The 12,826-nt window shown below is 42.0% G+C and overlaps 1 long non-coding RNA gene across 6 annotated transcripts in view; it reads right to left on the bottom strand.

The window, feature by feature from the left end:
• Positions 1-12,826, bottom strand: part of LOC138407499 (uncharacterized) — a 117,722-nt gene that overhangs the window by 17,588 nt on the left and 87,308 nt on the right. For 5 of the 6 annotated variants that reach the window (XR_011240933.1, XR_011240929.1, XR_011240931.1 and 2 more), the window contains 5 exons: positions 12,031-12,124; positions 11,730-11,894; positions 9,565-9,685; positions 6,932-7,052; positions 6,234-6,341 (listed from right to left, as the gene is read on the bottom strand). This is a non-coding gene — a long non-coding RNA (uncharacterized lncRNA). Of the gene's footprint in view, positions 1-3,734; positions 4,836-6,233; positions 6,342-6,931; positions 7,053-9,564; positions 9,686-11,729; positions 11,895-12,030; positions 12,125-12,826 lie in introns of those variants that run through there. The other variant, XR_011240934.1, reaches the window with a different exon arrangement.

The raw sequence follows: 12,826 nt of genomic DNA, 5'->3' as shown, positions 1-12,826 counted from the left end.
GAGTGTGAATGATTGTTTGTCTCTTTATATTGGGCCTGCGATGCACTGGTGACCTGTCCAGGGTGAACTCTTGCCCCAAGGATAACTTTAGCCACATGCAAAAATAAAAAGGTTTTTCCCCATGTCAATCTACATTCAATATGCCATAGAAATATTTGCATATTTACTGAAAAGGACATTTACTCATCACATTGACATCACAAATGAAGCTCAGGCCCCTCCCATTTTACTTGCTCATCTTTGATATAAGACCTAATAGTTCAGTCCTTTTCCTTGTGACTGTGTGTTGTATGTTCATACAACTACTACCCTGGTACAGTTAATGAAGCACATATTATTGCAGTAAGGCCTCAATAATAAAAATAATAATAGATGTCCTCCCTCCATGGTTTATTCAAGGCAAACGACTTCTCAAACCCTGGTAGATTTGAGTCCAATCCGTTGAGAGGTTAAGAGGTGCTACACTTGGTGACAGAAACCTGGGGCCTATATTTGGCGTCGGTTGACACTAAGTTCACTTTTCCATAATTCCATGAAACGGTGGAAGATGTTGTTACAAAGCCACAGAAAGTGTCAAAAATTAGCTTTCACTGTTTCAGCCTCCCAATGTTGCAAACTATACCAGTCTACCCAAGCTCCTTTGTTCTTGTTCTTTGTATAAGTGAATGAAATAATCACAAATTAAGGATTTGTAAGTATTATTTTTTTTCATATATGGTCAACCTTTGCTTAGGTATATTTAGTGTGGAGGCTGGTTTTGTGTTGTACAATGAACATCTTTGTTTTTTTTTATTCAGTTCTGTAGTAAACGGCATAGGGGGCAGGACTTGCATTAAATTGCAGGTTGTCTTTGAGAAATATGATCCTTTTGATGTAACAGATTTTCCAGCAAGCTTGTCAGTCTATTTAACCACAGACTGTCTACACAGTTACTTTTATATCGAGTAGTCCTACGTTCAGATACCAAGAGGACAAACACTAGACCTTCTGCACTTTTGATGATCATAACCACAGTACGGCAAAAAACACAAACAGGTATGTAAATCATACAGGCCGTAGGTTATAACTCAAAAAAGACACAACTGATTAACTGTCTGTGTTATGTGTGAAACAATGGAGGAGTGGTGTGTGTGACAGACATGTAAACATGTGTGTGATTAAAAGGTTTCGTGTTGTTAATCGTGGTCTGGCATAAGAGGGTGACATTCAGAGATTCCCATGGGCAGGGGCTGGAGGAGCAGCACTTGGGGGATTTGTTGTGTCTGTTGACTGGACTCGCGGTCAAATGGAAAATTAGTGTGAAAGTAAGTGTGTATGGAGCAGCACCTTTACACTTCAATCACTGATGGAGGTGAGCTCCCCATCAGACCTTTAGCCACCTCACTCTACTTCTGGTCTCCACTGGGCACCGACACCCATTATTTATCTCTCTCTCTCACCCGCTTGCGCACACACACGCACACACACGCACACACACGCACACACACACACTTTTTGGTCCATCAGTACTCTGAGATGATCTCTCCTTTGTCTCTCCACATGCAGGCATTTGTACAGTGGGTTGAGAAATCAAGCTCAGCAACAAGACTCAGACTGTGGTGTCCAACCTTACCCTGCACACAAGGCAGGTTGGATTCAGGCTGTTGATGCCAAATTCTGACCCTAACATCTGTAACCTCAGTAGAAATCCAAATTCATCAGCCCAGTCTTCCACTGTTCAATGCTGGTGAGCCTGTGCCAACTGGAGCCTCGGATTTCTGATTTGGCTTCGGAACCTGACACAGTCTTCCTCTGCTTTAGTTCATCCGCCTCAACGTTCAACATGTGCGTTCTGAGATGCCTTTCTGCTCACCATAGTTAAAAATAGTGGTTATAAATTACTACAACTTTTCTGTCAGTTTGCCAGTCTGGTCATTCTCCTCTGACCTGTCTCATCAAAAAGCCGTTTATATCTGCAGAACTGCCCCTCACTGAACGTTTTTGGCACCATTCTGAGTAAAACTCTTGTATAAAACACTTATGCATCAAAATCCCAGAAAACCAAAATTTTCAGAACAATGTGAAGCAGCCTTTCTTGCACCAACAACCAAAATCACTAAGATCATATTGTTTTTAACTTGTGAAGACTTAATTCAACCACTTCTTTCATAACCCCAACCTTAACCAGCTCCACCTGGACAAGCCGTCCCCAATTGACTGTCTTTAGGCTCAAATTTGTTCCCAAAGGTAGCCTGTGACAGAAACTACACAAGCCCACACCAAAACATCAATTCCTCCCTTTCCCTGACTGAACCTTGTGTCCAAATCCTTTCTTTAACACCCCACGTCCATCCTGAATTTATCACCCTGCCTCTACAAGATTCTCTATTTCCAGGCATAATGGCCTCTACCCTTTCTACTGTCAAGCATTTTCTTGCTATGCTCCCACCTGTTTGGCAGCTATGACTGCGATCAATGAGAATCAGCAGAAGCACTTAGTCAGGTTGTCTGTCAGAGTATCTGTTTGTTATCTGACTGAATAAGAAGGCAAGGTGATTCAAGAATTAATAATGGAGCATGTAAGAGTGTTGACAACCATGGTTAATATCGCAATAACCTGTTGGTCTCGTGCAAGATGCCAGGGACCATCTCAAGCTGCTGCTTTTACACAGAGCTGCTACTCAGCTCTTTTTGAATTCCACCACAGTGATGCTTAGACATCGGACACTCCCTGTCCTCTGTCCATCTTTTTTATTTAGCAATATTCAAATCCTACATCCTCGAAGCCACCTGTTCATTCAGCAGCAGAGCTTCTAAAGTTGTGCAAGGCTATATCCTTGTAGAGCAGCTGATGTTTGTCACTAAAGGTGCTTTTAAACACGCACAAAAAATCTGGAATATCTCCTGAAATCATCTAGAGGGGCTGTATATAAGAGTGCAAATGTCCAAGTGAGAGGCTCCAGAGTCTCTCCTGCCAGCCCCCTAGTGAGAACTCCAGAGAAAGTCTGTATGAGCTCATGTGAGAACACAGGAGGAGATCCACTGTAGGATTCACCACAAGCGAGGGGGTGATGACGTTTCTACAACACGACAGACACAAAACTGAAAACAACAAACAAACTAAAAATATCTTGGGATAAAAAAGTGGTGCCATACATGTAGGATGAAGATGTTCAGTCAACTTTTGTTAATATGGGCAGACGCTGGTATTGATGTGCTGGTAACAAAAACATGTTACAAAGTGTTAAAGTCAAACTACGAAGAAAGTCCTGCAAACTGTTCAAGAACCCCTAGAGCTCAATGCGTTGTCACCTCCTCCATTGCGCCTCCTTCTGGCCAGACCACTGGAACTACGGGAGTGTGTGTGTTTGTGTTGTGCTCTGGAATGCATTAGGGCAAGTGGTGGGATTGTGTGCGCGTGCCGGTGGGGATTCAGAGACAGATTTGTACCTACTATCTGCCTACAGCTCCACTGGCACCTTAATGACACCAGCTCTAGTGTACATTAGATTATTAGACTCCAGAGTACAATATCCCAGACAGGATAATATTGTTTTTTTTTTCCTCTGGCTGATGATGCATTACAAAAATAAGAAACGGTGTAACAGATGTCTCTTGGGGTAGAAATAATAAATCACACAGACTTGTAACATGGTTGAAAAATATGCGCCCACAAACACACCCACAAAACATTCAGTGATTCATTTAGTCTCCTTACACCAACTGAGCGGCAAGCAAGCAAAGGAAATGAGAAATGGGGAAAAGGACGATTAGTGTGCATTTAACTTGCAAACATCATTAAGGCCTTGGTTCTAATTGTGTTGTTTTAAATGACTGTGATCTCATAATGACTTCATTAGTGACTTGGTGCAATGATGACTCCCGGGGTTTAGAGGAAAAGAGGAATAAATACAGAGAGACAGAATGTATTTGTGTGGGACACAAAGTGTGATGAGAAAAAGGGAAAGAACAAACGCAGTGAGGCCCAGAGTGAATCACAGTCTGGAAAGACACAGAAATGCACACAAAAAAGGAAGAAAATGATACATGCAGATAAAACACCACCAAAGGCTGAGCTGGAACAATATAATAATAACAGGAGAACAGACAGGGCTAAAGAGGTGTGTGTGTCGGTTACTAAATATGTGTGTGTCCTCTCTAATGCAGAAGGGGACTGCTTGAGAAGGGGAGAGGTCTAATCCATAATATGGCAGCTCGCTGCATGGCTGCATACATTACTGCATCAATCAGCACTAAGCTGCAGTGTAATTTTCTAACTCCCTATTTCTCTCAATACCCCATCACACAGACAACACCCCATGGCTATTTCTGATGAGATTCAGAGCTGGAGAGAGGGAATGAAGGTGAGGAGGGGGAAGGGTGTTTATGGTACAACCTACCTTCCTCTCCTCTCCTTCTATCCATCCAGCCCCCTGATTAATTTCCAACTAGATTGCTTGGCTAGCAACACTATTAGCATAAAATTTCCATGGATCAAGTCCAGCTATGAAACCCTTTCATCAAGTTACTTGTCAAACACAAAATTTCAAATCTGATTTTGTTTGTAATATCATTTTCATAGTAGGAGTGTGATGGGGAGAGGAATCAGGGGCTACAATGTGGCTGTCAACCACGTGGGTGGGTGGGGGGTGGATATTGCGGGATGGTTATTCTAAAGATAAATGGAGTCATCAATCAAAATTAAAAAAGCACGAGGTTTGGAATGAGATTCTGTGATAGCAGGCACTCGTAGGCACGCATGCGTGGATGTCTGCTTACATGTTCACATGCAGCAGTGGGCCCAGTGGTCAAGGTCAGTGCTGGATGAATGGTGGGTTTGCATCAGTAGGTTTGATCTAAACACAACACATGAGCTCTGGTTAATCTCTCATACTCTGGTGCTTTGAGTCAGTAGCCCCACTCTCATGTATTTGCATTTATCACCTCACAAAGCAAAACAACTCCAAAAACTGTCAGACTGTCAATGTCCGACTCTTTGGCAGCCACCACAATAAATAATTCTGACCACTGCTTTAATTACAAAATATGCAACACTGTCACTGGTGCCTCCCCCAAGGCGCTACACTGTACCATTAATTATGAAAAATAAGGATGGAGAGCACTGGGGGGTTTATTTTAATAAGGATAGAGAATCAATGCAATTTAATCAATCTGAGCTAATTAAAAAAAGCTATATTGTGAAACAATCAAGGTGCATAAACAAGATTAAAATAAATGAACTGTGCCAAGAGAGGCGTGCTCTAATTAAATGATACAAATTGTCATTCCATGGCTGTGCACTGTTTGTTGACACCTTGAAGAAGAGAGCGTGACACGCCTGACCACCCTCATGAGGCCCACTCCTACTGCATCTTTAACAGGATTCATTAGACTGAGAGGGCACATGGTCCTGGCCAGACTGCAGACTTATAATCATTAGCTGGGGAACACAGTGTAGCATTGAGCAGCTACAGCGCCACATATTTCCTGCAGAAGTTAGTGAGGACCACAAACAGAAGTATAAGGGTGAGTATCAGACCCACATTCCCCTGGGGGCCAGAAACACTTCAATAATAATGTTTCTCTGTGTCTGCCAGATGAGTGAAAACTGAATTGTTTTGCTATCAGCTTCACTATATCCACATAACGAATGATAATGTGTTGGTGTTGTGCTTTTGTAAATATGGATGTAAATGCGAAGGATGCTTACATTCAACATGTTTGCCACGATTCAAGAATACACACAATGTGTTTTGGTGGAAAAAACTGAATGTAAACTTGAGTTTGTAAACAAGAGAACTCCAGAGTTGAGCTTGACAATTACTACACTAGAACATTAGAACACCTCTATTCTTCCAGCTGTCACTGAAAGTTACATATTGTACTCAGTGTACTCTGAAATGAAAGCACTGGGCCACAAAGTAATGAAGATTAAACAGAGGAATCATTTAATCTCAAATCCTAAAATTAATCCAAATACCTATACACTCTATTTAGGCCGAGAATTTGTTTCAGGGAAATGTCATGCTGGGAACCCAGTGACTGAGAAGACGGATCTTTGGCATTATGTTGTGGCGACCTAGTGTTTTTTTATTACTTACGTAGACACACTTTTTACACTTCTCATGATAAAACAAAAGTTCTCTAATGTTCTGTTTTGTTCACTCAGTCGTCATTGGGTGACCAAAGGGCAGGTACATGTACATGTCTGCTAAGATGGTCATGTATGTGCAATGACACCTGTAGGACCATACCTTCCCTGCAGGAGCTGTTCTCAGCTTCACTAGTTTTTGACCAGTCTGGAAATTCTTCATCCTCGTCCCCACATCCAGCTTCAGGGGAGGTTACTGCACTGTCACACACTGTTAGATCCACATAGAAACAGACAGACACACAAACAGAAGTAAGCAACAGTGATTATTATCAATTATTATCAATTATCAGTGAAATGATTACAGATGCATACAGACAAGCAAATCCCTCTTTCATTTTAGATTTAATTCTAATTGGATTCTATGACTATGAGTAGGTTGTGACACAGGGCTCAAGTCTGTGCCACAGAGACAAACAGGCATGTATGCTCGTCCACACACACAAACACACTTATTTAATGTTCAGTGAATCGTTATCACTTATCAGGAATAATTGCTGCAGGTTTGTGCAAGTGTGAAATTGAACAAAATCCCACTCCATATAATTAAAGAAAACACAGTGAGCACACAATAACGGTAAGAGGCCAGGAGAGCGTGAAGGCATGGATACAACCGAAGGCAGCCACAGCCTATTATGTTCTTTCTCTGTCTGAGGCTCTGCTTCCAGTCCAACTTGTGGAGTTCTTTCTGGGTGTTCAGAAAATGTGATTTCCCCACATATCAGTGCAAGTTACCTTAACTCAGGCCTCAGAACAAACTAAATTGTAACTTAGGGAAGAAAAATACTTAATTAGTGTCACCTCCTTGTATTTACGATGCTTTTTCCACCTCTCAGCTTCCACTCATTTGTCTCTCTCCCTGTCGCTCTTCTTCTGTCTGCTGACCTGTCTGCTTGGATGAAAATGACATCCGCTGGTAAATCTAAGGAAACACCACATAAAGCAATCACTAACAAGCCTGATGTGCCACCCCCTCCTTTCCCTTTTGTGTAGGGAGGGGATAGAGTGGGGCCAAGTGCCCTTCAGCAAAAATGAATTTTCCAATTTCAGTTAGTTCTTCCATGAATAAATAAACAAATGAATAATTGAAAGGAGCAACATAAATAAATAACATCACAAACATTTCCCCCGTACTCATAAGTATTCTGCAGATAACTTGGGTTGCATGCTAATGACAAAAACAGTACATGTAGCGGGGTTGAGATGCATTATTCACCACTCTAGTCTTACCAAAATTAAATAAATAAAAATCTCTCAAGGAACTCAAAACATCCTCTCAGCATTGAAGTGACAGGCCTGTCCCATTTATAACACACAAGGACACTGTGGAAAACAAATAACTGACCAGTCGGCTGCAGGAGGGAATAAATAAACCAGCAAGGCGCTGGCAGCCATTGACAGGAGCTCCAAAATTTCAGAAAGTCGTTAGGAGGGAAAAAAACTTTCAAGAGCTTAAAAAGAAACAATATTTTCTAAGTTCTGCAGAAAAGGCGATCTGATGACAAGTTGAATCTTCTCACTGCACCGCAAAAGCTGGACACAGAAATAGTCATTTAATTGAATCACTCAGTGGCAGCAGTGTGACCCAGGTCGTACTCATTGCTTGACTTCACTTGTTTGAATTCCACGATGGAAATGGTCATTATAGTGAGCTGATGCTGAGTAGTTCCACCTTGAGCTTGTAGGTTCATCAGTAACCTTGGAAACATCAGTTTGACAAAAGAAAACGTATCACCAAGACTTAACTTACCTGTATTATGGAAGCTCTATGACACAGTTTGGCCTTGAAGTGCAAGAAAAAAAAAGTAACTGATGGCTTCTATAGGAGCATGTCAAATGCTTCTAATAAATCTGTTTTAGCTTTAAAGGTCCAGTGTGTAAGGGATCTATTGGCACAAATTGAATATAAAATAATCCTCATGATGTTTTCACTAGTGTGTTTCATCAAAATTGTATGAATTGTTGTTATCTTTACCCTAGAATTGGCCCTTTATATTTAAATACTTTATATTTACATCAGGTGTGGGTCCTCTCTACGGAGGCCGCCATGTGTTTTACAGTCGTCCAAACAGGACAAACTAAACACCTTTTGAGTTTTTATGACAACTGAAGGCTACCACAGGTTCTCTGTCATGTTTGGAATGGGAGGGTGAGGTGAGGGGTATTCAGCTGCAACATGTAAATTCACCACTAGATGTCACTAGATTCTACACACTGTACCTTTAATAAAGTTAGAAATATATTTAGTAAAAAAAAGGTAAAAGAAAGGATGAGTATAATATTGTGAATCAAATGGACGAGGAGTCCAATGACAACAAACAGGCACATTAAATTCTTAGAGTCCAAATCAGATCTCCCCTACATCCTGATAAATAAAAGTCTCATTCTATCACAGCTTCTACAGAAACAGAAATAGTAGAGGTGGGGACTATGTTGAGAGTACACTGAGTGAGGAATGAAACAATGATTACTAATCTCATTGTGTTAGAATAAAGAACAGCACATCAGCCAACATTGGGGGAAGTTGCCCTTTGTCCTCATGTGTGGCTCGTTTTCCACAAAGCTCATTAAGGGATACTGTTAACATGCTTCCTAAGCACTAAATGTTAATTAAAATCACAAGGCTAATATGCATTTTAACACCACACTTTTGAATGCCACCAGAAAAAAAACTAATTTCCTCTGTGGTTCTGCTGATTGTAGTCTGATGTGCTATTGAAGTTAATTAGAACCCTGCGATCAGAGGGAGACGAGGGGGTGACCGCACAATGATCAGGAGCTGACCGAACCCCCCAACCTCTCACCGACTGCAATCCCCCCCCCGAAGCCAACTCATCAATACACTAGACCATCTAATTCAGATTAAAGGTCGCACTACATCCTTTCGTCTTCCTGTCTCAAGCCGCATTAAGACGTGCACATAACTCTGGATGATCTCCTGACATTCTTGGGGGGGCCGGAGTGAGATGCTACGGACAGTCTCAAGAGTTTCCAGGGCCAGCCTACGAGTAAAAAGTCCAGATAATAACTGAGAATATAGCTGGAGATCCTCCGAGGATTCACAGCGAATTAGTGAGGCAAAACGGAATAAAACTAAAATATAACTAATGTCTCTGCATGACAAAGCAGTGCAATACAAAGATAAGGGGTAGAGGGAGTTTTCGGTGATAAGAGCCATTGATGAGAGGTGTTGATGAGCTATAAACATAAACATGTGAAATTAATGAGTTACATCCTTCATCTTCATGTTGCTCCAGCCCTCATCTGAGCACTCCGGAGGTTTCTGTGTTGTTGTGAATGCATCTGAGCTGAGAATCAGATCTGAAAACGGCTACTGTCTTCCCCTGTCTAGTACCATGTCTCTCTGCTAAGGCTTGTCTCTTCCTGCAAACGCAAGATACAGAAGGCCAGACTGCTTCTCTAATTCAACCAACCTTAGCCTATTTGCCTCAGAAGCAGTATGGAAGCGTGCTTTTTACTCCTGCAGCTTCCCGCAGAAATCCGGATCCATCCTCAGGTTGTGTTCATCTTTGTCAGCCCATCTCCAGAGCTGGGCTAAAAAACAGTACACAGAAGAGCAGAGTCAGCGTGTGAGTCATTATAGCACAGTAATCATCAATAGCAGTGAGTAAGAGTGTAGCCTTTGGTCAGTCAGAGGGTAAAATAGAGTATTAATTATGAATCTCATTTGCATTCAGTTTGTACACACATGTTTGGAGTATATGGTTTCAGATTTATAGTCACAACCAGGTTTCCTCGCCCCAAATTCAGGTATAAGGACAAATATGGTCTGTGAACTTTGTTGCTCTCTCGAGTCACAGCGCACCCCCTTGACCTTAAAACAACATGCCTGCAACAGCTCTGATAAGTTTTTACTAAAAGACACTCAAACAGGGCGACCATTTTTATGAAGTGACGAACCCGCTCAGTGACAGGATCAGCCCATAAAAGTCCATGCGAATGAAATGAACAAGTCTTCGCTGGGTGTGAAAATATACTGCGGCACGCACCTCTGCAGACCCTTCTATTAATCAACCTGTCTGCACTTTGTTTTGAGAGTATTCTCGTCAAACCACCAGAGAAGCACTCAGCAGTAAGTGGCGCTTGGCTGTGCTTTGAAGGCCGTGGTTTATTGCCATCCCAAAGCACAGCAAGACTGCGCTGTAAAAACACATCATCTCAGTGCTCAACACTTGCCTCCAGTTACACACCTCACACATGGCTATCTAGACCTCTTCACCCACTCCTGGTCAAAGCTAAGCCATCACAGTTTAACACACTGTTTAAGTCCTTCCCTTGGCTTCGTCGTGCAGTCCTCTTTCTCAGCCAATGCTCCATCATAACTAGAGAAGAAGTTCGCGTTTCATAAATAGACAGAAATAAGGCCAAGCGCTTCTCCATCCATCCTCACACAAACAAAAAGTTACAAACAGCAACGTTGTAGGTCAACATCAAAATTTAGAAATTCCTGAAAACTCCCTGAATGGATGTTTAAAGATCAGCGACTGAAGTTGATTTAAGACGGTTACTCAGAGAGGCCGTGTTACTAAAAGGTCAGTCTGGTCTTATTGCCCATCCTACTCCAAGAAGGTGAGGCCTTTATTGAACAGAATTTCTTTTGACTAGATCTCTCTGTGAGAATCAAAGCAACAGCGGCACATGTATGCTTCTGAATTTGTCACTGTGTAGGTTATACTAGGAGAATCCTGAGGGCCGTATCTTGTCCTTCAGCTGCCGCTCCTTAAATCTCCTCATTACTTTTTGTACATTGCAAAGCTGAGCGAAACACACAAAGACACAGATTGAATGTTTTATTACCACTGAGCAGAGGCACATCATTGGGAAAACGTGGTTCATTACTGCGACACAAATGAAGTGGCTTTTCAACAATTCATTTGTTAACATCTTACAAGGTTTGACAAGGTTTTTTCTTGTCTTCTTGAGTGGCACGGCCAGGGACGCTGACCCCTTCCACATTCTTCCTCCTCTTGACTACAGTGAGAGGCATCTAAAACTTTAACAAAACAAAGTGCCTCTTCTTGTTACCTGACCTCCTCAAGAATATCTCCTTTAATATTTCAATATGAGAGCAGAGAGTGCAAGTGAAATTTTAAATGGAAGTAAATAAAGTGCTGAAATATTTAAGAGCAGGATAGTTGTTTGGGCAGCGGCGTAATGGCAGAGTTGGTTTGTGTGGGACTGTCTCCTGAGATTAGACTCATGGAGATTCGTTAAATTTCATTATCGATAGCATCCAAGAGCCTAGTGAACATTAGCTACACATGGTCTTTCTTGACTTTTAAGGAGCACTTGAGTTAAAATAAATGAAGCTGCATTCACAAGCTTTAACAGTGAATATATGACATTGAGAGTGAACATTTCAAGTAGCAAAGGGTGACATACACGTGCTGAAGGCAGAGTAAACGAGGTCTGAGACAGTGATTGCTCTTAAAGTGGTGACCTCCACTCTTTCACAACCCACTTTTAACCTCTGTCTAAATACTAAGAGAGTGCATGTGAATATGACAATCATCACTCAAGGACACAGAGATTGAATGTTTTCTCCTTGCAACACCAATGAAAAGACCCTCTGACCTACATCTTAAAGGCAGCATATGTGGCAGAGCTGCGGCCCCTTCTTGATGCGGGAGATGTTTTTTCTTCCTCTCAAAAGGAGGTGGTCAGCGGGTGTAGGCCTGCAGATCCACAGCATTCTGAGCCTTCAGTGACTTTCTTCTTTCAGATCAATGAAGAGAAGGATGAACTGCAGCCAAAGGTATGCATAAGCACTTACATGTGGAAAATCTTTCACTCTTTACTTTGGAAAAGATTCACGTTGTTATACAGTATGTGCATGTACGGGAGGGTGTGTGCCTTTGGTCAATAGGAAGGCCACTGACCTTTCTTTGCAGCTCATGCTTATCCTCTAGCAGCGTCAATGGACTGTCAATCTCCACCTGTAGCTCAGAAATCTGTTCTTCATTCTGCCTTACCCTGCTCAACACACAGAGAGGAGAGCGGGTTCAGAGGTGAGGCGTACAGGGGATCAAAGCGGTCTGTTTTTAAAGGTGTCAGCACACCTTACTTTTGCATATTACATATCACACCTCAGAGATGATCCATTAGCAGGTTACGGCAACAGAAACGAGCATCAAGCTGACAAGATATCACTGCAGCAGGCACACAAAGACAAACATGTCGTGCACAAATACAAATGCTAACAATATCCTGCACTTTTACTGCCAGATGAGAGAGTGGGATTGTCCCTGTGGGGCAGACTCGTGTGGGGATGCGTTGAAAACCACTTTTACTGTACTGACTTCTGTGCTTCGACTGTACGGTGCCTCCAGAGAGAGTGCAAAAGACAAAGTGTGTGAGAGACAGAAAAAGAGAGAAATAGAGCGAGAGATGAACGTAGAGAGAGGGGGAGATGGAAAAAGAGAAAAGGCAAGCCACCACACCCCCTGCACTTCCAGACACTGATTTATAATTTTAATATCTTTAATTTCCACAGCAGTGCCCATTTTCCAAATGTCATTTTCCAATTTATGTCAAACTGTGTGACCATTTTTCTTAATACAGCTTATGACAAGCTCGGTGGCAAGGCGGATATGCAATTCAGATTGAGTGTTTTACAGGCACAGCAGCAGACACACTGGGGTGTTTGTGTGTTTATCTTTATCAGTGTCTGCTCAG

Source organism: Paralichthys olivaceus, chromosome 1, assembly GCF_024713975.1.
Source record: "Paralichthys olivaceus isolate ysfri-2021 chromosome 1, ASM2471397v2, whole genome shotgun sequence".
NCBI classification, from domain to species: Eukaryota; Metazoa; Chordata; class Actinopteri; order Pleuronectiformes; family Paralichthyidae; genus Paralichthys; species Paralichthys olivaceus.
The sequence above is the reverse complement of the archived record's forward strand: the minus strand, read 5'-3'. Positions and strand labels throughout refer to the sequence as shown.